Source organism: Sceloporus occidentalis, unplaced genomic scaffold (assembly GCF_023333645.1).
Source record: "Sceloporus occidentalis isolate IW3139 unplaced genomic scaffold, rSceOcc1.0.p SCAF_2, whole genome shotgun sequence".
NCBI classification, from domain to species: domain Eukaryota; kingdom Metazoa; phylum Chordata; class Lepidosauria; order Squamata; family Phrynosomatidae; genus Sceloporus; species Sceloporus occidentalis.
The window spans coordinates 9708801-9735000 of NW_028316982.1; the positions used below are offsets into that span (position 1 = coordinate 9708801).

General features: G+C 44.3%; 1 pseudogene; it reads left to right on the forward strand.

The window, feature by feature from the left end:
* The first annotated feature begins 18952 nt into the window (after positions 1 to 18952).
* The window catches only part of LOC149317954 (uncharacterized), a 20421-nt pseudogene continuing 13173 nt past the window's right edge, over positions 18953 to 26200 (forward strand).

Below are 26200 nucleotides of genomic sequence, written 5' to 3' on the forward strand. Positions count from 1 at the left end.
AATGCTATGGAATCTTAGGAGTGGTGGTTTGTTGTGGCACTACAGGAAGAACACTACCATCCTCACGTCACTGTAGGCAAATCTATGCTTAAGTCCATTCAGCAGTTTACCTACCTGGGAAGCATCATCTTTTCAGATGCCAAGATTGATAAAGAGAACGATCACAGATTAGCAAAGGCATATAGTGCATTCGGAAGGCTTCACAAAAGAGTCTGGAGTAACAAACACCTGAGGCGAAGCACAAAAATCAGTGTGTATAGAGCCATTGTACTGCCTATTCTCCTTTATGGGTCTGAAACATGGGTCACCTATCGCCAACACCCATGACTCCTTGAATGCTTTCATCAGCGCTATTTATGCACAATTCTAAATATACACTGGACTAACTAAGTGACAAATGTTGCTGTCCTTGAGCAAGCAAAGATCACCAGCATTGAGGCCATGCTATTGAGGATGCAGCTGCGCTGGGCAGGACACGTTTCTAGGATGGAGGACCATCGCGTCCCAAAAATAGTATTCTACGGTGAACTCACCACGAGTCAGCATAAGAGGGGTGCCCCAAAGAAGAGATACAAGGACTCCCTGAAACAACATCTCAGGCTTAGCCAAATTGATCACCAACAATGGTCCTCCCTGGCCTTGCATCGGGAGGCATGGAGACGCACTATCCACGATGCTGCAGCCTTTTCTGAAAGCTCACGCTGAACGAGTCTCAAAGAGAAACGACAACGCAGAAAGAACCACAACCCAGAAACATCACCCAAGGAGACTTTCTGCTGTGCTTTCTGCAACTGTACTTGTTTATATTGGATTGGCGGGATGAGTCCTTCCTGAATCTTCGTTTGCGAAGAAAAGCCAGGGAGAGACAGCTCTCTGAGACAGAAGGCTAAATATCTTACAAAACTACAAATCCCAGAATTCCCAACCATTGAGCCATGGCAGTAAAATGTTATCAAACTGCATTAATTCTGCAGCATAGCTGCAGCCAGAGAGAAAGCGAGAGAACGTGCAAAGGAGGAAAGCAGTAAGAAAACAGAGAGACCGAGCTATAGATGAATTGATTCAACCAAGGAAGATATGGCCCTGAATTTGCCACACTAAAGGAGGACTGTTGATGCCTCTTGGAGGCCTTTCACCCATACGGTTGTCAGAAGTCAAAGTTAACCTGAAGGCAAATAGCAACAAAAGGCAAATCAAGAATTCTCCTTAGAAGCCAAAATGGCCAAACCGAGGCTATCATACTTTGGGCATATCAGGAGACAATATGACTCATTAGAAAATATGAAAATGCTTGGTGAAGTGAAAAGCAGTAGAAAAAGAGGAAAGCCCCACTACAGATGAGAAGACACTGGGAAAAGAACTCACAGGCATAGCAATACTCTTCTCCTCCCTTTTAGCACTCACCAGAAAGACCAAACACCTGCATCGAATGTGTGCTACAACAATAAACCCTCTACAGTCTTTAAATGGTGGAACAGTTATTTCCTTTTCCCATACAACTCCTGGAGCTGTAGTTCTGGTTGTGTGTAAGGCACAGAGGAGGAAGAAAAGTCCTCATCTTACTTCAGGTGCTGCAAACTGAGTTCAAAGTGCAGACATATATTGTATTCCATTAACTCAATGAAGGAAAGGAAAGGAGGGGAAGAAATCCCAGTACATTAAGGCAAAAGCAAACTGCTACAGCCTCTCCTAGCTTGTGCGTTCTTCATTAACAGCTTTTGCCATCTTGACTAAATTTTGAGGTTGTTTGGCTACATGTGTCCCAGTTTTTGTTAGTGAAATATTGGAGGGTATGGAGTCCCTTATGTTTTCAATGAAGCTTTGGCTCTCAAGTGGACTACAGCTGAAACAACTGGTATTCAGTCTACTTATATTTCAGTTTTTGCTATTTCACAGTGACTTACAATCCCCACCCACTCCACTCGACATACCATGATTAGATCTCCCCATCAGTATGACCATTTCTGGCTCTCGGCCCACATGGCTGCCATGAGAAATGTTTTCATAATAAACCGTTCTGGACGAGTGGATAGAGTCTGAGTAGAGGTATCCAAAGAGAGGTCTCCGGGGATTTGACACAGCTCTTGGGCTTGTCAAGATGGCATTTTCCCATGCTCCTGCTTCAGCTCTTGAATATACAACCAGCAATGTAAGAAGCACCCCAGGAAAGGCTTGGCGTCCTTTCTCAAGGAGCATGTACTTCTTAGAAGACTCAACCACCATATATACTTGACTATAAGTCGACCTCATGTATAAGTGAAGGGCAGGTTTTGGAGCCAGAATTATGGATTTTGATATGACCCATGGATAAGTTGAGGGTAAAACTTAGGGGCATGTAACAAAGGATCTAAAGGATAAAGTAAAGGAAAACAGTGCCAAAGAACTTAGAAAATTCCAGAAGGCACATTTGTTTATGTTCACACTAACCGGGTGGATGAGAGAGTAGAGGTGGATCAGTGCTTCCAGGACAGATTACACTCTTGCCTTTCACCAGGAGATGGTTGCTTTTCCAAAACAAGAGTTAAAGTACAGCACTTATATTGATCCATCGACTCTTGTTTTTTGGGGTCAATTTTTAGACTAAAATTTCTAGACTTATACATGAGTATATACAGTATATAGCAGAACTGGAAAATCTACTGATAGATAAAGGGATGCACCCCACTGTGTCCACTCCCACCTTCCATTTTTAAAAATTATTTTGAAATTTTGAAAATTAAAAATACCCCTATACTCTAGAGGGGGTGTCAAGGACAAATTTGCAATGCGCTTTGCCATCTACCCTCCCAGTGGCCTATGTCCCATATCCTTTTTAGAAACTGGGCAAAGGCAGGCTTATGGATCTAAAACAACCTGCCCCAAACAGAATGGCTAGGCTCCCGCACTGTACTTGAAGCATGTAAATCTAACTCATGATGTTACACAGTGATTGTACTACACAACTCTCCTGCTGAATTCCAGCCTTGTGCAACCGATTGTGTGTTGGCCAATGGGCCTGTTTATTGACCCATTTTGCAACAGGGAATGCCCAGTGGCTATTTCTGCAACCCCAGTAAATCAAACTGTCCATTAAAATCATTGACACATAGTTAAAAAATCACCCAAGAAACGCAATTGCATCACTGGAATCCTGTTAGTCATAACAGAATCCTGTTAGTTGGTTAGTCTCAACTAGCATAGACCCACTTAATCAACTGCTCAATGATGAGACAACCCAATTACATTAACGGCTGTCCTCTAGTTGGAATTATGAATATGATTCAGATTTTGTGAAAAGGCCACACTTGTAGGACACTACTTACACAACCATGACCTGAATACATCCATTGCACAACAGCCCCAAAAAGTACAAACTGCATGTGGTGGAAGGGAAGTTGCACAGGTGTATGGGACCAATAGGATTCTGGACCTTTTTAGGGTGTTTGGTGAATGAACCTTTGAACTGAGTATATAATAAAGTGGCAAAAAAGGCCTCTCTCCTCCCCACAAAAAAACCTCAAAGAGAATAAAAATGAGCATAAAATGTATCTGTTCTAATTTATATGTATAAATGGACATTTATAAATTATTATTATATTTAAATAGAAATACAGTCCATTGCACTATAGGAGAGACAATTGTGTCCAGGGGAACTGTGGGCCTGCTTCCTTTGTCTAACCCAGTGATTCTCAAACTTTGGTCCTCTGGGTGGTTTGGACTTCAGCTCCCAGAAGCTCCAGCCAGCTTGGCAAACATTTAGAAATCATGGGCTTTGGAGTAAAAAAACATCTGGAAGACCAGTATTTGAGAACCACTGATCTAATCTATCCAGACACTTTGTGGTTCTTGCTTTCCCTTCTTAGGATTCTTCAAATGGACTTGGACTGGACAGACCTTCTGATAGCACCATGAAACAAGGCATTGTCCTCTACACTGTTGAAATAATGCAGTTTGACATCACTTTAAGTGCTGTAGCTATATCCTATGGAATCCTAAGATTTGCAGTTTTACAAAGCCTTCTCTGCCAAAGAGTGCTGGTGCCTCGCAAATTTACAAATCCCAGGGTTCTGTAGGATGGAGCCATGACAGTTAAAGTGGGGTCAAACAGCATTATTTCTACAGTGTAGATGAACCCATAGCCATGCAATACACGTGAGCCATTTTGTTCTGTTTTCCCTTTTGTGTGCCAGATGGCGATTTCCTAGACAGGTAAAAGAACAAGTACAGGACAGGTAAAAGAGAAATCTCAGGCAGGTAATACTTTTGGATATTACCTGACAGATTAAGAAGCTTATCACATGCATGTTGGTTCAGCATACCTCTATCTGGTTTAAAATTTAATTCGGGTGGCATCCAGTTTTTACCACCAAATTTGCCACCTGAATACAGTCCACATCCATCCCCACTTCCACTCTTTTCAGATCCAAGAATTTTATGAGTTAAGAAAATGGCCACTGGAGTGGCTCTGGAAGTGGGCTGTATTTGGGTGGCAAATTCAGCAGTAAAAACTGTCTGATAACATGAGGATGCTGCCCAAATTAAATTTTAAACCAGACAGAGGTAAGCATGAATTAACATCCATGCAATTAGCCTCAGTGCCTACTGATGATCATTGTTCAAACCAAACTTTCTACCCTTACAGTTTCTCTACTGGGCTCAAAGTTATTGATGAAATATATGTACAGTTTAGGCTACTGGAAAACCTGCTCACCCTTTTGATTTCCCATCCCCAAGCTTTTGAAATTTCAGCAAATATTAGTCATACCTTTGCAAGCTCTTAAGGACTAGAAACGTGGTATTTGAAATGAAAAATCAGATTCCCAAGAGGTAGACAAGGCAACTGTTACATGGATTTGTAATTGGTTGACTGACCGAACGAACGCAAAGGGTGCTCAACAACGGCTCCTTTCCATCCTGGAGAGAAATGACCAGTGGGGTCCCACAGGGCTCTGTCATGGGCCCAGTGCTATTCAACATCTTTATCAACAACTTGGATGACAGAATTGGGAGCATTCTTATCAAATTTGCAGATGACACCAAATTAGGAGGAGTAGCTAACACTCCAGAGGACAGGATCAACATTCAAGATGACCTGAATAAACTAGAAAGTTGGGCCAAAGCTAACAAAATGAACTTCAACAGGGAGAAATGCAAGGTACTGCACTTAGGGCGGAAAAATAAAATGCACAGATATAGGATGGGAGACACATGGCTGAACAAGACTACGTGTGAAAGGGATCTGAGAGTCCAAGTAGACTACAAGCTGAACATGAGTGAACAGTGTGATGTGGCAGCTAAAAAGGCCAATGCAATTTTAGGCTGCATCAGTAAGAGTATCGTATCTAGATCAAGGGAAGTAATAGTGCCACTCTATTCTGCTTTGGTCAGGCCCCACCTGGAATATTGTGTCCAGTTCTGGGCGCCACAATTCAAAAAGGATGTTGAAAAACTGGAACGTGTCCAAAGAAGGCCAAGCAAAATGGTGAAAGGTCTAGAAACCATGTCCTATGAGGAATGACTTAAGGAGCTGGGGATGTTTAGCCTGGAGAAGAGAAGGTTAAGAGGTGATATGATAGCCCTGTTTAAATACTTGAAGAGATGCTGACTTGTTTTCACTTGCTCCAGAGACTAGGACCTGGAACAGTGGATGCAAGTTACAAGAAAAGAGATTCCACCTCAACATTAGGAAGAACTTCCTGACAGTAAGGGCTGTCCGACAGTGGAACACACTCCCTCGGAGTGTAATGGTATCTCCTTCCTTGGAGGTCTTTAAACAGAGGCTAGATGGCCATCTGTCGGGGATGATTTGATTTGGATTTCCTGCATGGCAGGGGGTTGGACTGGATGGCCCTTGCGGTCTCTTCCAATTCTATGATTCTATGATTCTATGGATTCTGGGTCCCATACCAAATTTAATACTTGTTTAAAATGTTTGCAGAATCTATGATGTGACAATTAACATAATTGGACTATTTGTGTTATTATATTTTAATAATTTGGCCCTGCAGCCTGTGGGAACCTCCCGGAGCTTAGGCTTGTTTATGCATTTCTACTGACACGCTGTCCCAGTGAAAGAGATGGTATTTCATGTGAGGCCCATCTGAAGGGAGATTCCCCAGGCAGGAACTAAAAGGGGTCAGATTCATAAAAGAAGAGAAGCAGCCAAAAATGCATTGTGAGCGTTTGTGAGGGAGAGGGAGGGATGAGCTGTTCTCCCTGTGAGTAAAGGAAAAGAGTCAAAAATTGACTGGAGGTCACACTCCTTGCCAGTTAGAAAGGGAGATAAGTAGACAGACTAGCTGCAAATAGATTCCCCTGGGGTTGGAGTTTGTGTTTCTTTGCCAGAATGAAAAAGATGCCACACTTTGGGGGGAAGGGGAGAGGCCTGTTTTGTGGTTGGTTTTACTTTGCAGTTGACATTTATGGGTCAGGCATGGCTTTGACCAGGTGCCTTCTCCCACCTTGCATGGCTCCATTAGCACAGCAATGTGTGCCAAAGCCTGACAAGGGAGGGAGCAGCAATCCAAAGCTTTTATTCCCATTTTCATGAGATATTCCAGGTCAGTATGAGTTGTGGTTTTAGCTTTTTAACATCGTTCCTGTTCCTCCATATTCCCCTGTTCATTTGCATTTCACAGTTTTCTCAGCTGAAGAGACTGCAGATACGCACTTTCTTTTTGGCAGCTAAGACATGAGGCTAGCGTTCTGTGGAGCAGCTACAAATGTATAAGTAGACTGTTGCATTCATTACCGTTGAGTATTGATGTTTACAACTGTGGTACTATTGCCGTGATTGCAAATGCCACCTCCAATTTACCATCACAACCAGCAGCCACAGACTTCCATCATTTGGTGCAACTGCTGGTTGTTGAGGTAAGTGCAAGGAGTCAGGGCAGGAGGTGATATGTAGTTACACATTTATAACTAGGGTCCTGTCTGCATGGGCCAAACAAAAAGGCTTCTCCCCATCCCCTTGAAACAAAGTCCAGATGATGCATGGCCCAACCCTGGTTCTGGTGCAAACAGTCCTAACAACATCTGGCTAGTTCAGCATCAATCACGGGGTATACTCCCCCATTATAATGGATTAAAATAACTCTCCTTTAGCTCTGGATCTTCCCAGAAGATCTGGATCCCTTCACTACAATGCCAAGTGGCTGTTTATAAAGCCTCCCACTGTGCCTCTTGGTGTGGCTGCTGGAGCAACAAGCCACTTGCTCTGAGGTCAGAACAAAGCACCCAGCTATATGATCAATGCCAGGCACATCATTCTGATTTCAGAGTGAGCAATTCACTGCTTCAGAGGACAGCACAGGGGGATGTGTGTATGAAAAGCTACCCAGTGTCACAACAGGAGTGCCCAGGTAACGGAAGGAGGTCAGGGTAGCTCTGGGACCAGAATACTCCAGGATGTTCGCTTTGTCTGTGATCTAGGATCTCACTCTTCATTTTCATTTCATCTGTACACAATATTGTTGTTATGTGCCTGTACAGTGCTTGAAAGGGCCATTTTGATCCAGCACAACTACTCCACCATTTGTGCTTTACTTGACATGGATCAAGAGAATCCTCTTGTCTCTTTAATCAAGCAGTTTGAAAGGAAAATGCTGTTGTTGTATTTCTCAGGCATGGTAAGTTTCAAGGACATTAACTATTTCCATAGTATAGTTGGAAGTAAAACACACACAAACACCTGATTCCTATTGCTTAATCTCAACTAGACCCAACTGTTGATACGTCGACACTTATACAAACCCTATTGATTTGATCCATCTACTCTAATTGGAACTGACAACAGGATACAGGACATACACACAAAATCCCAAAAGAATAATTCCTCATTTCAGAAAGGATATTGACAAACTAGGATGTGTTCAGAGAAGAGTGACAAGTATGGTAAAAGGACTGGAATCTAAACCCTATGGGGAACAGCTTAGGGAGCTGGGTAAGTTTAGCTTGGAGAAGATTTAGAATAATGTGTTTGTTTATTTATTTATCTATTTACTTATTGGATTTATACCCTGCCTTTTTCTCAGGATGGAATCCAAGGTGGATATATCCAGTGGCCATGTCATTGCCATCTTTAAATGAAATAATGCCATGCAGAAGATGCAGCAAGCTCGTTTTCTGCTGCCCCACTGGCTAAGACACAAATATATTTAAACTGAATGGAAAAAAAATTCACCACTTTCTAATAGCAAAAGCTATCTGACAGGGAAATGGACTGCCTCAGGGGATGGTGGGCTTTACTTCTTTGGTAGTCCATTTACTTCTCGGTAGTCCTTCAGCTATATGTTCCTGCATGGCAGGACTTGGTGGCCCTTGGGATCCCTTCCAAAACTATTATTCTTATTCATAGTGAAAAAATGTAATAATAATACATACAGGAGCAACAATAACTACTACTATAACAGCAGCAAGAGCAACATCTTGACAAAATGCATGCCTGTGAAAGGGGCTGTGCACACCGGCCATAAAGGCTGGCCTGGGGGCAGAGTTGGGGTGTGGCGTCCACATGACGCACACCCTGACTCCACCCCCAGGAGGGTGTAATGCTGCGCACTACTCCACATGGTGTGTGGTGTCATGGTGCTCCTCTGGCATTGCATCCAAACAATGCAACACCAAAGGAGCACCTTAAGGCTGGGGAGCCATGGCTATTGTGCCCTGTCCAGGGTGCAAAAAGGTGCCACTTTTTGCAGCTCCTTTTTGCGCCCTGGAAAGGCAAGATTGGGGTCCCGGCGTGCAGTTGCCACAGCCCCAATCTGGCACAGCTGGAGGCGGCTGCAGGCCACCCCTTAGGGGTGGTCTGCACAGCCTCATAGTCATATTTTTGTTTCTACTGTATTATTTTTAACACCTTTCCCTGATGAAGTAGCCAGTGGAGTGTTGGAAATATGAAACATGTATTTTATGCATTTTAGTTGCCCCCATAAAGGTATCACTGTTTTATGGATTTGGGGTGTTATTGTACATTGCTATATGGCCAAGATGGCTACACTTGGATAGATTTTATTGCTATTGCACCTGTGAAACACAGAGAATATGAACAAAAATGATAATAATGGGAATAATTGTTTTTATTACAGCTAAACACCTATATCCCACCTACACTACCTCCATGTCCCATTGGTGGTACTTGTGTCATGGTGCTTGAAGGGGCCTTTATATAACAATTTTAGATAAGCTCTAAATAAGCCACATAATGGCTGCTATTTCAGCACACCGAAGTGATGTTGTGCCATTCCCAGAAACCTTTGAGCTATGTTGTGAAGAGGAGGTCTTGCAGTTTTAGAGTGGGGACACTCTTAAACAATATGCTTTATTCATGGTAGAATTCAAAGACATAGCCATGTTACTCTGGAAAATCAACATGCAAAGGGATCTAGTAGTACTTTTGAGACTAACTGAAAGAAAGAAGGTGGTAGCATGAGCATTTGTAGCCTTGAGCCTACTTCCTCAGATGCATCTTCTTTCTTTTAGTTAGTCTCAAAGGTGCTACGGGATCTTTTTTGTGGGTTTTTTGGGCTATGTGGTAATGTTCTAGAAGAGCTTATTGCTGACTTTTCACCAGCATTGGTGGCTGACATCTTCAGAGAAGATTCTTTATCTTTCTCTGAAGATGCCAGCCACAGATGCTGGCGAAACTTCAGGAATAAACTCTTCTAAAACATGGCCATATAGCCTGAAAAACCCACAAAAACCCCTGTGGATGCTGGCCAGGAAAGCCTTTGACTACAAGATCCCTTTGCATGCAGTATATTTTAATGTTTCAAAGCCCTTTCAAAGGATTCCCCCATCCTTTTAGACAAAAATATGTTGTTGTTTTTGGTTGAAATAAATTGGAAGTGTTAAGGGCTTTGGAAGGTCAGTAGAATTCCTACTGTGATGGTCCCTCTGGATGCACCCAAAGCCAGAGGATTTCCACCCTTGATATGGGTGGCCACCACCACTAGTATAATCTTTTCACAGGTTTTATTATGAGCTCACCTGCATTTCCTTCCTCTTCTGCCCCTGGGCTATTTACCGGATGATGAAAACATCAGAGAAACCGCCTGGTTCAATAAAAAGGTAATAATGGGCAGTTTCAACTTCCTGCATCTCATAAACTGACAGAATGTCACATTGGGATGGGGACGTAAAGAAACAAATTTCTCAACGTCCTCCTTGGAACAGCTAGTTCCAGAAGGTGTGAAGAGGAGAAGCTACAGCCAGCTGCAATGTAAGTAACAAACCAGGAATGGATTCAAGCAGGAACTAGAGATAAGCCCCTAAATCTCAGAAGACCACAGAGTAATAATTAAGATTAACATTCTCAAGGGGTGGACTTGTCCCAGAAATGAACAGGTGCCACTCAGCTATACAAAGAGGGAATTTTCCGGAAGAATAGAAGGAAGCTGTATTTTATTTTATTTTAAAGCCCCAACTCAGAACTTTTCTAATGTGCTTAAGCGGCAGAACTGAACGGCAACAATGCAAAAAAGAAAAAAGATAATAGGAAGGCTTTTTTCCCCCTAAATGAAGACTGTGGAAGAGGGCAGAAGAAGGCCAGGGGAAGGGAGAATGGAAAGATATTAAAAAGCAGTCAGATTTGAAAGAGGAAAAGTACATTTGAGGCAATTGGGTATTTGACAACCCACAGAACTCCATCTTCAAAACTGATAACAAGAAATAAAAAAAAGTGGATTGTTCATGATAAGTGGTGACAGAAGAAGCAATTATTAAATGACATAATAAAATCTGAAGCCATGCCTATTTGTTGCAGGAAGGAGAAGGTGCTCCAACACTTCATCCGTTTCCTATATGCATGAGCAAAGGCTTCAGGAACATAGCCTGTCATGCTCAAGGATGGCTAGGTACCTATCTCACACCTCTGACCTGGATGCCGAGCAGAATTACTGGCAGTTGCCTCGCTCCTTAATGTGGGCAAATACAGATCCAATATATGGAGAAGCAACAGTGACCTGGAAAGCATTGGCATGTGATTGCAAGTCCACAGAGGAGATCTTGCCAACAAGACCAATATTCTTGGAGCTGAAAGACAAAGCACAAATGCAACAGGTGTCACCAACTGATGGTTGTGTGTGAAACTGGTCCACAACAGGGAGTAGCCATACTGCTGAATTAAAGCAGTTTGGCACCACGTTATCTGCCACAATTCTGTCCTATATAATCCGAGGACTTGTAGTTTGTTGCAGTATTCAGCCTGATCTGTCAGATAGCGCTGGTGCCTAACTGAACTACAAATCCTAGGAGTCTACATCTGAGCTATTGAACTGAAGATGGCATCTTCACAGTGAAGCATCTTCAGGTTCCTTATTGGCTCCTCCCATACAAGGTGGCTCCACCCATCCAGGCTGATCATTGGGTCATCCTGACTCCACCCATCCAGGTTAATTCTGCCTACTAAGTTAAAATTGATAGATACTTGTGCACAAGGTGGAAAGAGAGAGTTTCAGTTTGGCTCATGTAATAATACAGTGGGTCCTTGATATTCATTGGGGTTTTGTTCCAGGACCCCTTGTGGATACCAACATCCTTGGATGCTCAAGTATTATTATATACAATGGTGTACAAAAATAGCATCCCTTATACATTTAGTAAAATCAAGGCCTCCTGTCTCCTGTGTGTGTGTGTGTGAGAGAGAGAGAGAGAGAGAGAAAGAATGTTTTGGAATGGTGATTGGTTGAATCCATGCATGCAGAATCCATGGATATGGAAGACTGATTGTATGTTTCTGCTTCTATTTTTTTGATAAATCCCATCTTTAATTAGCTTGCTGAGGATTCCGTTACAAAAATATTGCTAGTGTGCAAATATGGACACTAGATGACTCAAGGTTCCATACCAACCACCATTTTAAAAATTAAAACTGGAACAGAGGTGACCAAGCAACCTCAGAATGTGGTCAAGATAGCAAAATATATTAATAAGGAAGAATTCCCAAGCCAGGAGAGGCTGCAGCAGTTTGCTTTTGCCTGAGCCTGTTGGAAAGGGCAAGATTCCAACAGATTCCAACAGATTCCAACGTGGAGTTAATTGGGATGTAAACTATTTTTTGCACTTTCCCAAGCATCTCCCAGGAAATGACATAGCCTGGACTGCTTGGGACCACAACAAGCAATATGAAATTCCACCGCGTGTGGAATCTGCATTGATTTTTTTCTCAGTACAGTGTGTTTCCTGTTCATCAGTGTATTATAGATCCCCTTCACAAACTCTCCTCTGTTTGGTTCAGCACAGTTGCAGTACAGTCATGCAGATCAATATCACAAGCATGTGGGGAAGCCAATTCTTTGGATAGGTTTCATCTAATCATTGGCCTGGCTTGGAGGGTGATGATTGCTTGTGTGGGAAAACCCACATAATTGGTCTGTTTCTGTTATTTATATATACACACAGCTAGGTTGCACATCTCAGTGCCTGTCTGTGAGTCTCCAATTTTCACAAGTCATCTCCAGTGGGAGGAAGGATACAAATTCTCCTGTTTTGGTGGGCTTAGCTTCAGTTTAGAAGAAAGAGCTGTGTGTAAATCTCCAATTCATCTAGTAGAACTGCAGCTTGCTACAACTTGTGTGGCTTAACTGACTTGTTGCTGCAACTTGCAAAGATGCTCCAGTTAGATCTGTCTATGTACTTAGTTTGCTTTCTCCTTCCCTCCAAGTTGTAGTGGGTCTACCCTCCATTCTGCATCCATTTTCTGGTCAGAAGTAAGTAGGCTGATTTTATGTTCCTTATCCTATCCTAGAGAGCCAGTCTGGTGTAGTAGTTTGAGCACTGGACTTTGACCCTGGGGAGCAGGATTTGATCCCCACTTTGCCATGGAAACCTACTGGGTGATCTTGGGCAAGTCATACTCTCTCAGCCGTAGAGAAAGGCAAAGGCAAAAGCCACCTCTGAACAAATCTTGCTAAGAAAAGATTGTGTTAGGTGTGAGTCACCATAAGTTGGAAACAACTAGAAGATGTACAACAACAAGAAGACAGCATAATCACAAAGGATCAGGACAGTGGCAGTAGAGATGTCCACGTTGGCTATATGAACTGGAAGCAAACAGGTTTCAAACCCCCTCTGAACAAATATTGCCAAGAAATGCCTTGGGGCACAGAACAATAACAATCCCATCTCGTTGAGAAAGTAAGAAGGGATAGTCACCTCCTTTCACTTTGATCTGAGAACAGCCCCTAGATTTCTGCCTTAATTTTCAAGCAGGAAAATGTGTTTTCTTTGTGTGTGTGTGTGTGTGTGTGTGTGTGTGTGTGTGTGTGTTTGAATGGCAAGCTGTGAACAACTATGGTTGGTACTTAGGTCCCTAGGTTTCTGGTTTTGGTCTGGAAACCTCAGAAAACTGGGACAATCATCAACTGGCAACTGGCAACCCAACACACAATTGTACAGAGTCCCACAACAGGCTAGAAGTTTCCACAATACAGGGTATGGGCTCGCCATAAAGAGAGCTGGCCAAGTGAGCCAGCATACCTCTGGTGAGATTTTGTATTGGGTCCACTGGCTGACATCCTACCACGTTCCAGCATAGCATAAATATCAACTGGCAGAATCACACCATGCTAGCTAGCATCATACAGTCCCTATAGGGAATACCACCATAACACAACATAGGACATAGAGTGAATGCTTATAGCTGTCACTTCATTGCACAATGCACAGAGGAAGTAAGCAAGGTGCATTGACACACTGCTCTAGGGGCTCTCCCACACAGCATGGTTATAACACACAGTTATAACACTCTGATTCTACTTTAACAGCCATGATTGTTGCATCCTATGGAATCCTGGGATTTGCAGTTTAAGGCAGGGCACTTGAAATTCTCAGTCAGATGGCTCTAGTGCCTCATCAACTACAAATGCTAGGGATTCCATTGGATTCAGCAATGGCAATTAAAGCAGGATCATAGTGTTATAAGTGTGTATTGCATAAGGGCCCTAAGCGTGTTGTTGTTCATCAACAATGATTCCACCTGCTGAAATCTCCTCCTACCATCATCAGCTGGATACATCCATTCCACATTGTACAAAAAAAAGTGTGTAAGGCATTACACCTGGGTAGCACAACTTCTACCGGCATATGTAAACAAGAAGATTCTGGTAACTAAGGGCTCAACAGACAGCCTGCTCAGGGGCGGCTCTATGCTGCCCCTGAATGGGATGAGCTGGGGACACAGCAGCTGCACGCCATACCCACAACCTGGTGCAAATGGGAGCCGCGAAACATGGCTCCTATTTGTGCCCTAAAATGGGCGCCATAAGGGCCACAGCGTGGCCTTATAACACCCCTCATGCACAGTGCTGTTTGCATGCTGCACATGAGGGACATCATTGTGGTGTGCACCATCTATGGGGTACATGCCAAGATGGCGCCCAGGGTGCACAGTAGGACTTCTGAGTGTGTAAATGTTAAGCCCCCACACAACCTTAGTTTGGGCTCAGGCCAGCACAAAGTGCCAGTCTGTCCAGCCCCTGACTCATCAAATGCATAAACTCCATAAAACCATAGAATTATAGAGCTAGAAGGGATCCCAAGGAGTCATCTTTTCCAACCTCTTGCCAGTACAAGCAATCACTACTGAAATAGTCTTGAGAAGGAGGCATTCAGCCTCTGTTTAAAAGCCTCCAAAGGTAACAGCTTAGATACAAACAGCATGGACCAGCACCCTCTCCAGCTGGGACTCCAGTCCACTGTCTCTACTCTCTACAACAAGAGGGGGACTCCTGCTGATGGGGTATAGCATCTATGCTTGTGCCTATAGAGTTAGGAGAAAAGGGGGGTGCCTTACACTTGCAACCCTCCAGATGCTCTGGGACTGCAACTCCCAACATTCCTTACCACTGGCTCTACTGCCTAGGGCCATGTCCTCACAGGCCAAATAATACATCCTCCCCCACCCCACATTCTGAAGCTGATCAGAACTGATAATGCAGGATCCAATCCCTGATTATGATGCAAACTGTCCTGATGACATACAGCCAATTCTGCACTGAATCCACTTTAAACCACTACTAACACAGATCCCTCTAAATCTTCCCAGAAGATCTGGAGCTCTCCAGTTTGATGCCGAGCAGCTGTTTACAGTGTATCTTGCTGTGACGTCCACCTCCACCGGTGCCTGCAGGACACTCCCTCTGAGGTCAGAACAAGCTGCCCTGTCATGTGATTAATGATGGGCACCTTATTTTCAGCCTCAGAGTGACCTGTGCCAGCTGTGCCTGGGCAGCTGGCCTAGTGGGACATACATGCAAACAGCTGCCCAGCTTAGCCCCAGAGTGCCCTGGTGATGGGGGGAACATCGGGGCAGGTTCTGGGCTAGAATACTCCAGGATTGCATACATGACAAATACAGTACAACATCATTTGGAGAGGAAAAAGATTCCCCTCCTTGTTCTAGTAGCTGCTGTACACCTCCAAAAACTTTATATGCACACGCGCGCGCGCGCGCGCACACACACACACACACACACACACACACACACACACACACTGAATGTGGTCCATTGGTTATAAATAATAATAAATAAAAGCTTTATTTATATACCGCCCTTCTAAAAAATCAGGGCGGTGTACAACATTTCACAATACAATACAATAATACAAACAATAAAATAAAAATACATTCAATTAAAATAACAGTAAAACAACTCCAGCCAGCTTGCCATTGCTGACGAGAAGAAGAGGAGGGAGGTGTTCGGGGCGCACATCGGGGTATGCCTGCTTGAATAAAAAGGTCTTCAACCCCTTTTTAAACTGGGCCAGGGAGGTGGCCAAGCGGAGCTCAACGGGCAGAGAGTTCCAGAGGTTGGGGGCCGAGGTGGTAAAGGCCCTCCTAGAGGTGGAAACTAATCTGACCACTGGAACCCTTAACAATTGCTGCCCAGATGTTCTGAGTGTGCGGGGCGGATTGTATGGAGAGAGGCGGTCCTCTAGGTACCCTGGACCCAAGCCATTTAGGGCTTTATAGGTAATAACCAACACCTTGTATTGTGCCCGGAAGCGAATAGGCAGCCAGTGCAGATCCTTAAGCACTGGTGTTATATGACTGGCCGTGGACGTGCCAGTGACCAGTCGGGCTGCCATATTCTGCACTAGTTGCAGCTTCCGGGTATGGTACAAGGGTTGCCCCATGTAGAGCGCGTTGCAGAAATCCAAGCGAGAGGTTACCAGAGCGTGTACTACAGTTTCAAGGTCCCTCTGGCCCAGGTAGGGACGCAGCTGGTGTATCAGCCGAAGCTGGTAACAGGTGCTCCTGACCGTCGCATCCACCTGAGATGTTAGGTGGAGCGACTAGTCAAGGAGCACACCCAGACTGCGTACTGAGTCCTTCACAGGAAGCGTGATCCCATTCAGGACAGGTGGAACCACCGCCATCCCCGGGCCAGGAGAACCTATCACGAGCACCTCCATTTTCTCTGGATTCAGGCTGAGTCTGTTTTCCCTCATCCAGCCCATTACCGACTCCAGACAGGCCACGAGAGGAGAGATGCCATCCCTGGTCACTGCATCAGTCGGAGACATAGAGAAGACTATTTGGGTGTCATCAGCGTACTGATAACCCCACGCCCCATGTCTCCGGATGATCTCTCCCAGCGCTTTCATGTAAATGTTAAAAAGCATGGGAGACAGAATGGCTCCTTGAGGGACCCCAGATGTAAGGGACCTCTTATCGGAGCACACGTCCCCCAGTTGCACCATCTGGAACCTCCCAGAGAGGTAGGACCAGAACTACTGGAGTGCAGTGCCCCCGATTCCCACCTCTGCCAGGCGCTCCAGAAGGATACCATGGTCTATGGTATCGAAAGCCGCTGAGATGTCTAAGAGCACTAACAGGGACACGCTACCCCTGTCCATGCCCAGATGGAGATCATCGACCAAGGCGACCATAGCAGTCTCAACCCCATAGCCCGCCCGAAAGCCGGTTTGAAATGGGTCTAGATAATCCGTTTCATCCAAGATCGATTGAAGCTGGATTGCAACCGCCCTCTCGATCACCTTCCCCAAAAATGGCAGTAGCGAAACTGGCCGATAATTATTATGCATCAGGGGGTCAAGGGAGGGCTTTTTAAGCAAAGGTTTTACTGTGGCCAATTTTAAGCTTGATGGAAATTGCCCATCCCTCAAGGATGTATTAATGATCCGGTGTAGCAATGAAGTTACCACCGGTCCCCCCTGAGCCGCTAGCCATGAGAGACAGGGATCGAGAGAGCAAGTTGTCTTCCGAACACTTCTAAGGATCCTGTCCACATCATTGGTACTGACAGACTCAAACTGATCCAGTTTAATAGAGTCCACGGAGGCTCTGGATACCTCTTCTCTAGGCTCTGCTCTAATACTGGCATTAAGACCTTCACTTATCCGAGAGGTTTTATCCGCGAAGAAGTTGTTAAATTGGTCACAGCAGGCCTTAGAAGGTTCAAGGATCTGGTTCAGGGCAGGAGGGAGCTGAGTTAGCTCCCTCACAACCCTGAACAACTCTGCTGGACGCGACTCCGCGGACGCAACACGAGCGCCATAGAACGAATTCTTAGCTGCTCGTATCGCCTCTCCATAGTCCTCCAAAAGACGGTCTAGGAGAGCCTTGTCAGCTAAGCGCAGGTGTTTCCGCCAGACGTGCTCTAGCCGTCGCAGCACCCGCTTCCTCACCCGGAGATCTTCCGTATACCAGGGCTTCCTTTTGGAAGCAGGCCTGAGAGGGCGCTTGGGAGCGATACTGTGTATAGCCCTGGTTGAAGAGATAAGCCACCGGCTGCTCCCTTGCACTCTGAAATTGTCATACCCTCCAACACAGTAAATCTGGAATGGGGAGCTGTGACCTTCTAGATCAGTGGTTTCCAAATTTTAGTCCTCCAGATGTTTTGGACCATTTTGGACCTCAGCTTCCAGAATTCCTGATTGTTGTCCAAATAGGCTAGGGCTTCTGGGAGCTGAAGTCCAAAACATCTGGAGGACTACAGTTTGGAAAACACTATTCTAGATGCTTTTCGGTAGACGTTTCCACCATCACCCATGAAAATGCTGGCTAGGGTTGACTGAGACTGTAGGCCACAAACATCAGGAGGTCCACCATTGCCCACTCCTTTTGTAGATGAAAATAGGGACAATTTTACATGCTCACACTAGCCATGTTCTCACCCCAAAGATCACCATTGGGTTTCCAGCTGTCTCCCCATTGGTAAGAGCTCTTTTGTGCATGCTGGATGTGAAACAGACCATAACGGATTCTTTGAAAAAGCACTGGGTGGGGATTGAGTTAAGAATGCTTAATGTCCCCATGGATCTGATTGTAATTACAACAGAGTAGCTACAATTCCAAAACATTCAACCACACAGACTCTTTGGATAGATAGTTATGGGCTGGGGTGGTGGTGGTGCTGGAGGCTGCTGAATGGAAATGAAGCAATACCCTGACATTTTCCATGAGTTTCATTTCATGCATGTGGAACAGTGGAGTGTTGTTGTACCAGAGTACTCTCGTGGTATGTTAGATGTCCAGAGTGCTGCTAGTTGAAAAGCCGTCAAACAATATCGTCTCCTCTGATATTTGAGACCCAACAGGGGGAGAGGACTATAAATGTCACAGGGCTCTTAAATATTTGGGACTCCAGCTCCCAGAATTCCCATATCAGTATGCTGTGCGAGTTGTCTCAGGGAGACATGCTAGGAGCCTGGGAGCTGGAGTCCCAAAAAGTAACTTTTCCCAGCCGTGGTACATCCCAGGTGGACAAGAGATCTGCTGTTTAGGTTTGATTATTGTTTCTAAAGGAATGCTTTCCTGCATTTCTGACGGGTTTCTTTCACACTACACAATGGCTGCATCTACTTTGTTTTTTGTGCTGGGAGGGATGATGATGATCTTGGTGTGGTGGAACTCTCCACAGTTCCATTATCATGGACAGATCATTATCTGGTCAGGTTTAGACTTACTGGGACTCAGAACCTCTCCATGGGTAGGGGACCGATTAGGATGGTCCGCCCCAGGAGGCTGATGGATCCAGATGGATTCCTGAGGGCTCTTGGGGAGTTTCCTATCACCTTGGCAGGCGATTCTGTTGAAACCCTAGCCAGCCTTTGGAATGGGGAAATGGCCAGAGCGGTGAACACAATCGCTCCTGAGCGTCCCCTCTCACGGAGTGAAGCCAAACCAGCCCCCTGGTTTTCTAGGGATTTGATGTTGATGAAGCAAATGAGAAGGAGACTAGAGCAACGTTGGCGAAACACTCGGAGTGAATCTGATTAAATATGGGCTAGATCCTATTTAAAAGCCTACTCTTTGGCAATGCGGGCAGCAAAGAAATTATTTTTTGCTACCAACATTGCATCTGCAAGGAGCCGGTCAGCAGAGCTGTTCCGAGTGGTCAAGGGTCTTTTACACACTCACCCTCTAGTAGAAAATGCAGACCACTCAAAGGCTCGCTGTGAAGAATTTGCTCAGCATTTTGCAGATAAAATCACTCAGATTCGGTCCAAATTGGATGCTACAATTAATACAATGTCAGTAGATGTTACCTTGGCTCCTACTGGTCCAGTGTTAATGGATACTTTTCAACTTGTGCAACCTGATGATGTGGACAGAATCCTTGGAAAGATAAGAGCCACCACATGTGTCTTGGACCCTTGTCCTTCTTGGCTTATTAAACAGGCCAGAGGGGGACTGACTGAGTGGGTAAAGGAAGTAATCAATGCCTCCCTACAACAAGGCAGAATTCCATCCTGCCTAAAGGAGGCTGTTGTGAGGCCTCTGTTAAAAAAGTCATCATTGGATCCCACAATAATGAATAACTATCGGCCAGTGTCTAACCTACCATTTCTGAGCAAGGTTCTGGAACATGTGGTGGCTTCCCAACTCCAGGGGTTTCTGGATGAAACAGATTATCTAGATCCATTTCAATCTGGTTTCAGACCTGGTTATGGAACAGAGACAGCCTTGATCGCCTTGGTGGATGACCTATGCAGGGAACTGGACAGAGGGAGCGTGTCCCTGTTGGTTCTTCTGGACCTCACAGCAGCTTTTGATACCATCGATCATGGTATACTTCTAGACCGCCTCTCTGGGATGGGGCTTGGAGGTACTGTTCTACAGTGGCTCCATTCCTTCCTGGAGGGGCGAACTCAGAAGGTGGTACTCGGGGACTCCTGTTCGACCCCCTGGCCATTGACCTGTGGGGTCCCTCAAGGTTCTGTGTTGTCCCCTATGCTGTTTAACATATACATGAAACTGCTGGGAGAGGATGTCTGGAATTTTGGGGTGCGGTGTCATCAATATGCAGATGACACTCAACTCTACTACTCCTTCCCACCTGAATCCAAGGAGGCAGTCCTGGTTCTAAACCAGTGCCTGTCTTCAGTAATGGACTGGATGAGAGCAAACAAGTTGAAACTTAACCCAGACAAGACAGAGGTGCTCCTGGTCTGTCAGAAGGCAGATCAGGGAATAGGGATGCAGCCTGTGTTAGATGGGGTCACACTCCCCCTGAAGACACAGGTTTGCAGTTTGGGGGTAATCTTGGACTCAGCTTTAAACTTGGAGGCCCAGGTCTCTGCTGTGACCAGGAGTGCTTTTGCACATTTAAAACTTGTGCGCCAACTGCGCCCGTTCCTTGAGAAGCCAGATCTGGCCACGGTGGTACATGCCTTGGTTACATCCCGTTTGGACTACTGTAATGGGCTCTACATAGGACTGCCTTTGAAAAGTGTTCGGAAAATTCAACTGGTTCAAAGAGCTGCTGCCAGGCTGTTAACAGGCGCCGATTACAGAGCCCATACAACTCCCCTGTTGAAACAGCTTCATTGGCTGCCAGTTCGTTCCCGGGCACAATTCAAGGTACTGGTTATATCCTACAAAGCCCTACATGGCTCAGGTCTACATTATTTGGCAGACCATTTCTCCTGGTATGAACCTGCCCAGACTCTGAGATCCTCTGGAGAAGCCCTTCTCTCCATCCCAACACCTTCACAAACACGTTTGGTGGGGACACGAGAGAGGGCCTTCTCAGCGGCTGCCCCTAGACTCTGGAACTCCCTGCCCAAGGAGATAAGAACGGCTCCCTCCTTGATGGCTTTCCGTCGGCAAGTGAAGACCTACCTGTTCAAACAGGCATTTAAGGAATCACTATAAGAACAGGCAGGAATGTTGGACTAGTTTAATCATTCTGTTTAATGCATGTCATTTATCTATTTATTTTTAAAATGTTTTAATTGTACTTTTTGTTTGTTTGTTTGTTTTTTAATTGCTGTGAAGCCGCTCTGAGTCCCAGTCCTGGGAAAAGAGCGGGAAATAAATAAATAAATAAATAAATAAATAAATAAATAAATAAAATCTACACTGTCGAATCAATGCAGTTTGACACTGCTTTAACAGCTATTGCTCAACTTGGGATTTATAGTTTTGTGCGATATTTAGCCTTCTCTGTCAGAGAACTCTGCTGCCATGACAGACTACAAATCCCAGGATTCCATAGGATGGAGCCATAACCGTTAAAGCAGTGTCAAACTGCATTAATTTTGCAGTGTGACACCAGCCAATGATAGCACAATACTACTAATACTAATACTAATAATGAATACTAAAAATAGTAATAGAATTCAAAGATACATCTGTGTTAGTCTGTAAAATCAGTATGTAAATAGATCTTGTAGCATCTTTGAGACTAACTGAAAGAAAGAAGTTGGCAGCATGAGCTTTTGTAGATGTACATAATGTCTGCTTCTTCAGATACATTTGGTCAAATGCATGTGAGCAAATAGACTTAAGCCTACGAAAGCTCATGCTGCCAACTTCTTTCTTTCATTTAGTCTCAAAGGTGCTAAAAGATCTCTCAATATTACTACTAATAATCTTAATAATACTAATAATACTTGCCATGGGTTCATTGCATGGCAATGTGGGATTTGTAACATGGGCAGTTGTTAGACAGGAGTCAACATATCTCATGAAACCACAAATCTCAGGCTTCCATAAAATGGAATAGTGGCTATTAAAGAGATATGAATAATAATAAAAAAAATTATTTATATACCGCTATTCCAAATTTCAAATTCGATCACAGTGGTGTACAACTAAAAAATAATACAAAGAAACACTCAACAACAACATGATAACAAACATCCCAATACAATAAAAACTATAAACATACAACTATTAAAGTCACAAGAACCAAACTAGCTGGATAAACAATTGTATATCAGAGGGAGAACAACATAATATCAGGACACATGAAAGTACTGTCATTTTGTAGTGTGAAAGAGACCTGGGTGCAAAAGCACATTACAGGTAAGAGTGCAAATGGGTCTCTCACAGCCATGGGAGACAGGAAGTCCTCCAGTTAACTGCATGATCCATGATGTGATCAAAGTGCAAACAAAACAATTACCTTGAAGAATCCAAACACTTTCCTTTCTTCTTATCCACTCTGCCCTCCCTCCCCATCACTGCAGGAGTCTCTGAAGCAAGGTCTGTTTCTTGTCAGGTAATTAAGAAGACTGGAGGAATTGTCCTTGGCTGAGGTGTCAAAAGAGGAAATCCTCCCAAACAGAGTGATAAAGAGCTACATTCCAGCACCAGAGTTTAGGATCAGAGTGCAAACAAACTAATAAATACAGCACTATTCGGTCCTGCGCTAGTCTCCCTCCCACCCCTTTCAAAATCTTTATCCACTTGCCACTGAAGCCTGATATGGCACATCAGAGGAAGCTCAGCTTGTGTGCGAAGAGAGAGGAATCATTGTTTTGGACTTGGGAGGCGTCAGATATGAAATTGCACATGCCAATTTTTAAATATTGTCTGAGTTGGATATTTTGACAGTTTCCACAAAGGAGGAAGGAAGGCTGCTGGGGAAGGGCCAGTGATGATGGGTCACAAACCAAGATGTGGGAGTGGTACAGAACAATTAAGCTCTGTTTCTCCATTCAAAAACCACCATCTCCAGGAACTACATTTTCACCCTGCAACAAATTACAATCAAAAGGTTACATTGCATTGTGTAAGTTAATGTTTGTATAATGTGTACATTGAACCTGAATTTAAATTGCTACTTTTCTTAACTGAGCTTGGAAACGTTTGGACGAGGATTCCCAGAAACCCCAAGCCTAGACACATGTTGTTGCTGTTAACTAGTGACCCTTTGAATGAGAGACCTCCAAGTCACATCAGCAATCCTGCTCAGGTCTTGCATGGCTTCCTTGGCTGAGTCCATCCATCTGGAATGTGGTCTTCCTCTTTTCCTATTGCCTTCTACCTTGCCAAGCATCACTATCCTTTCTAGTATGTCATGTCTTCCCATGATATGTCCAAAGTACAACAGTCTCAGTTTAGTCATCTTGGCTTCTAGGGAGAGTTCAGGCCTGGTTTCCTCTAGGAATCATTTGTTTGTCTTCTTAGAAGTCCATGATATCTTCAGAACTCTTCTCCAGCACCTCATTTCAAGTGAGCTGCCTCTTTTTCTATCAGCTTTCTTTATTGTCCAGCTTTCACAACCATACATAGTAACTGGAAATACCATAGCATGGACAATCATATTATCTTTACACTTCAGGATCTTGTCTAGTTCCTTCATAGCTGCCTTTCCAAACCTTAGTCTTCTTCTGATTTCTTGACTGCAGTCCCCATTTTGATTAATGACTGAGCCAAAAGATATCAAATCTTTCACTCTCTCTTTGTCTTCATTCTCTGCTTTAAAGTTATGTAAATCATCTCTGGTTATTATTTTTGTTTTCTTCCAGTGTGGTGTAGTGGTTTGAGCATTGGACTATGACTCTGGAGACTAGGGTTCGATTCCTACCTCGCTCAGCCATGAAACCCACTGGGTCACCTGGGTCAAGTCACATGCTCTCAGCCTCAGGGAAGGCAGTGGTAAACCTACTCTGAACAAGTCTTGCCAAGAAAACCCCATGATATGTTTGCCTTAGAGTTGCCATAAGTCAGAAACTAATTGAAGGTACACAACAACAACAACAACAACAACAACAATAATAACAACATCAACAATGAACATTCAACTGTAAACCTGCCTTTGTACTTTTCTCCTTGACTTTCTTCAGTAGTCATTTCAAGTCATTTTGTTCCAAGTCTAGCCACATCCATATCCATATTTGTGAAACTGGCTGTGCTGCTGGGGAATTTGGGGAGCTATTGTCTAACACAGAAACTTTTCCAAACTCTGAAATCATTGTCATCATTGTCGTCGTCATCATAAATAATAAAAACGGGGTGGGAATCATGCAGCCCTCCAGGTCAGCACAAATAATTGTAAAGCCTCCTTCCCTGATCGTCCTTGTAACATCTGGATCAGACTACTGTGAAGTGCTCTCTGTGGGATTGCACTTAAGAAAAGTTTGATAATGTCAACTGGCACAGAATATCATTGCTCATATGTTTATGTGGACCAGACTGCCAAAACATATAGGACATATGTGAAGTTGAAGGCTTTCATGGCCAACATCCATAGTTTGTATTGGTTATTTTTGGGCTACATGGCCATGTTCTGGAAGAATTTATTCCTGACTTTTCACACATAGAATTATTATTATTATTATTATTATTATTATTATTATTTATAGCCCGCTTTTCCAGGGTAGATCAAAGCGGGTTACAACAAGGCAAAAGATATACAAAACAAAATACAAAACATACAATATAAACATCATAAAAACAGCTCATTACGTTTAAAAACACTATTAAAATACAACAGCATAAAAAAACCAGAAAAAAACAGACTAGCTGAATGAAACCATTGTACAACAGGGGAGAACAGCATGGAGTCAGGACACATGGGGGAAAGCTTTTCGGAAGAGAAAGGTCTTTAATTCCTTCCTATAGAGATCAAGAGAGGTGACGGAGCGGAGCTCGATGGGAAGGGAGTTCCAGATCTGCGGGGCCGAGATGGAAAATGCCCTTTGTGCAGTCAAGGTGTATTTTGACTTAGGAACCCTTAACAAATGCTTCCCGACTGATCTGAGAGTGCGGGGCAGATTATATGGGGAGAGGCAGTCCTCCACGCTGGGCCCAAGCCATTTAGGGCTTTATAGGTCATAACCAACACCTTGTATTGCGCCCAGAAGCGAATAGGCAGCCAATGTAGATCTTGCAGGATAGGTGTTATATGGCTGGTCCTGGAGCATCCAGTGACCAACCTTGCTGCCATATTCTGTACTAATTGAAGCTTCCAAGTTTGGTACAAGGGTTGCCCCATGTAGAGCGCATTACAGAAATACAACCGAAAGGTTACCAGAGCATGTACCACCGTTTCAAGGTCCCCCCGGCCCAGGTAGGGTCGCAGATGGCATATCAGCCGAAGCTGATAACAGGTACTCCTGACTGTCGCATCCACCTGAGATGTAAGGTGGAGCAACGAGTCCAGAAGCACCCCCAGACTGCGAACTGAGTCCTTCAGGGGAAGCATGACCCCATTCAGGACAGGTAGACAAATCTCCATCCCCAGGCCCAGGGAACCTATCACAAGTACTTCCATTTTCTCTGGATTCAAGCTGAGTCTGTTTTCCCTCATCCATAGAGTTGGAAGAGACCACTAGGGCCATTCAGTTCAACCCTCTACATATATTATACCACTTGTATTGGCTGCCTAGTAACAATCTTTCAAGACCCAAACTAGATGTATTGATGCTGGACTGCAACTCCCAACAGTCCGAGTGTGCATACCCACTAGTGAATAGTGGTAGGAGACTAATGACATCTGGAGGGCTGTACTTTGTCCTCTCCCACCCTCAGTGGTTTGAAATCAGGTATCTGAAGGGCTGTCTGTGCCCCAATGGATTTCTATGGCCTCCGCTTGGCCTTAGGTGACCTACTATCAATTTTTAATTGACTTGCATGAAGAAGAACATTTTAGATTGGAGGAACATGTAGAACTTTTGAGAGCCAACATGGTGAAGTCCTACAGTCATAGAATCATAGAGATCCCAAGGGTCATCCAGTCAACCCCCTTCTGCCATATAGGAATACAGAATCCAACTATTCTCGACAGATGGCCATCCAGCCTCTGTTGAAAAACCGCTAAAGAAAGAGACTCTACCACACTCAGAGGCAATGTGTTCCACTGTCAAACATCTCATACCATCAGAAAGTTCTTCCTAATGTGGAGGTGGAATCTCTTTTCCTGTAGCTTGAATCCATTGCTCCAATCCAGCATCTAATTCCCATTGTATGATCAAACTCACTGGGTGACCATGGGCTACCATCATCTGACTGTGGATCTTA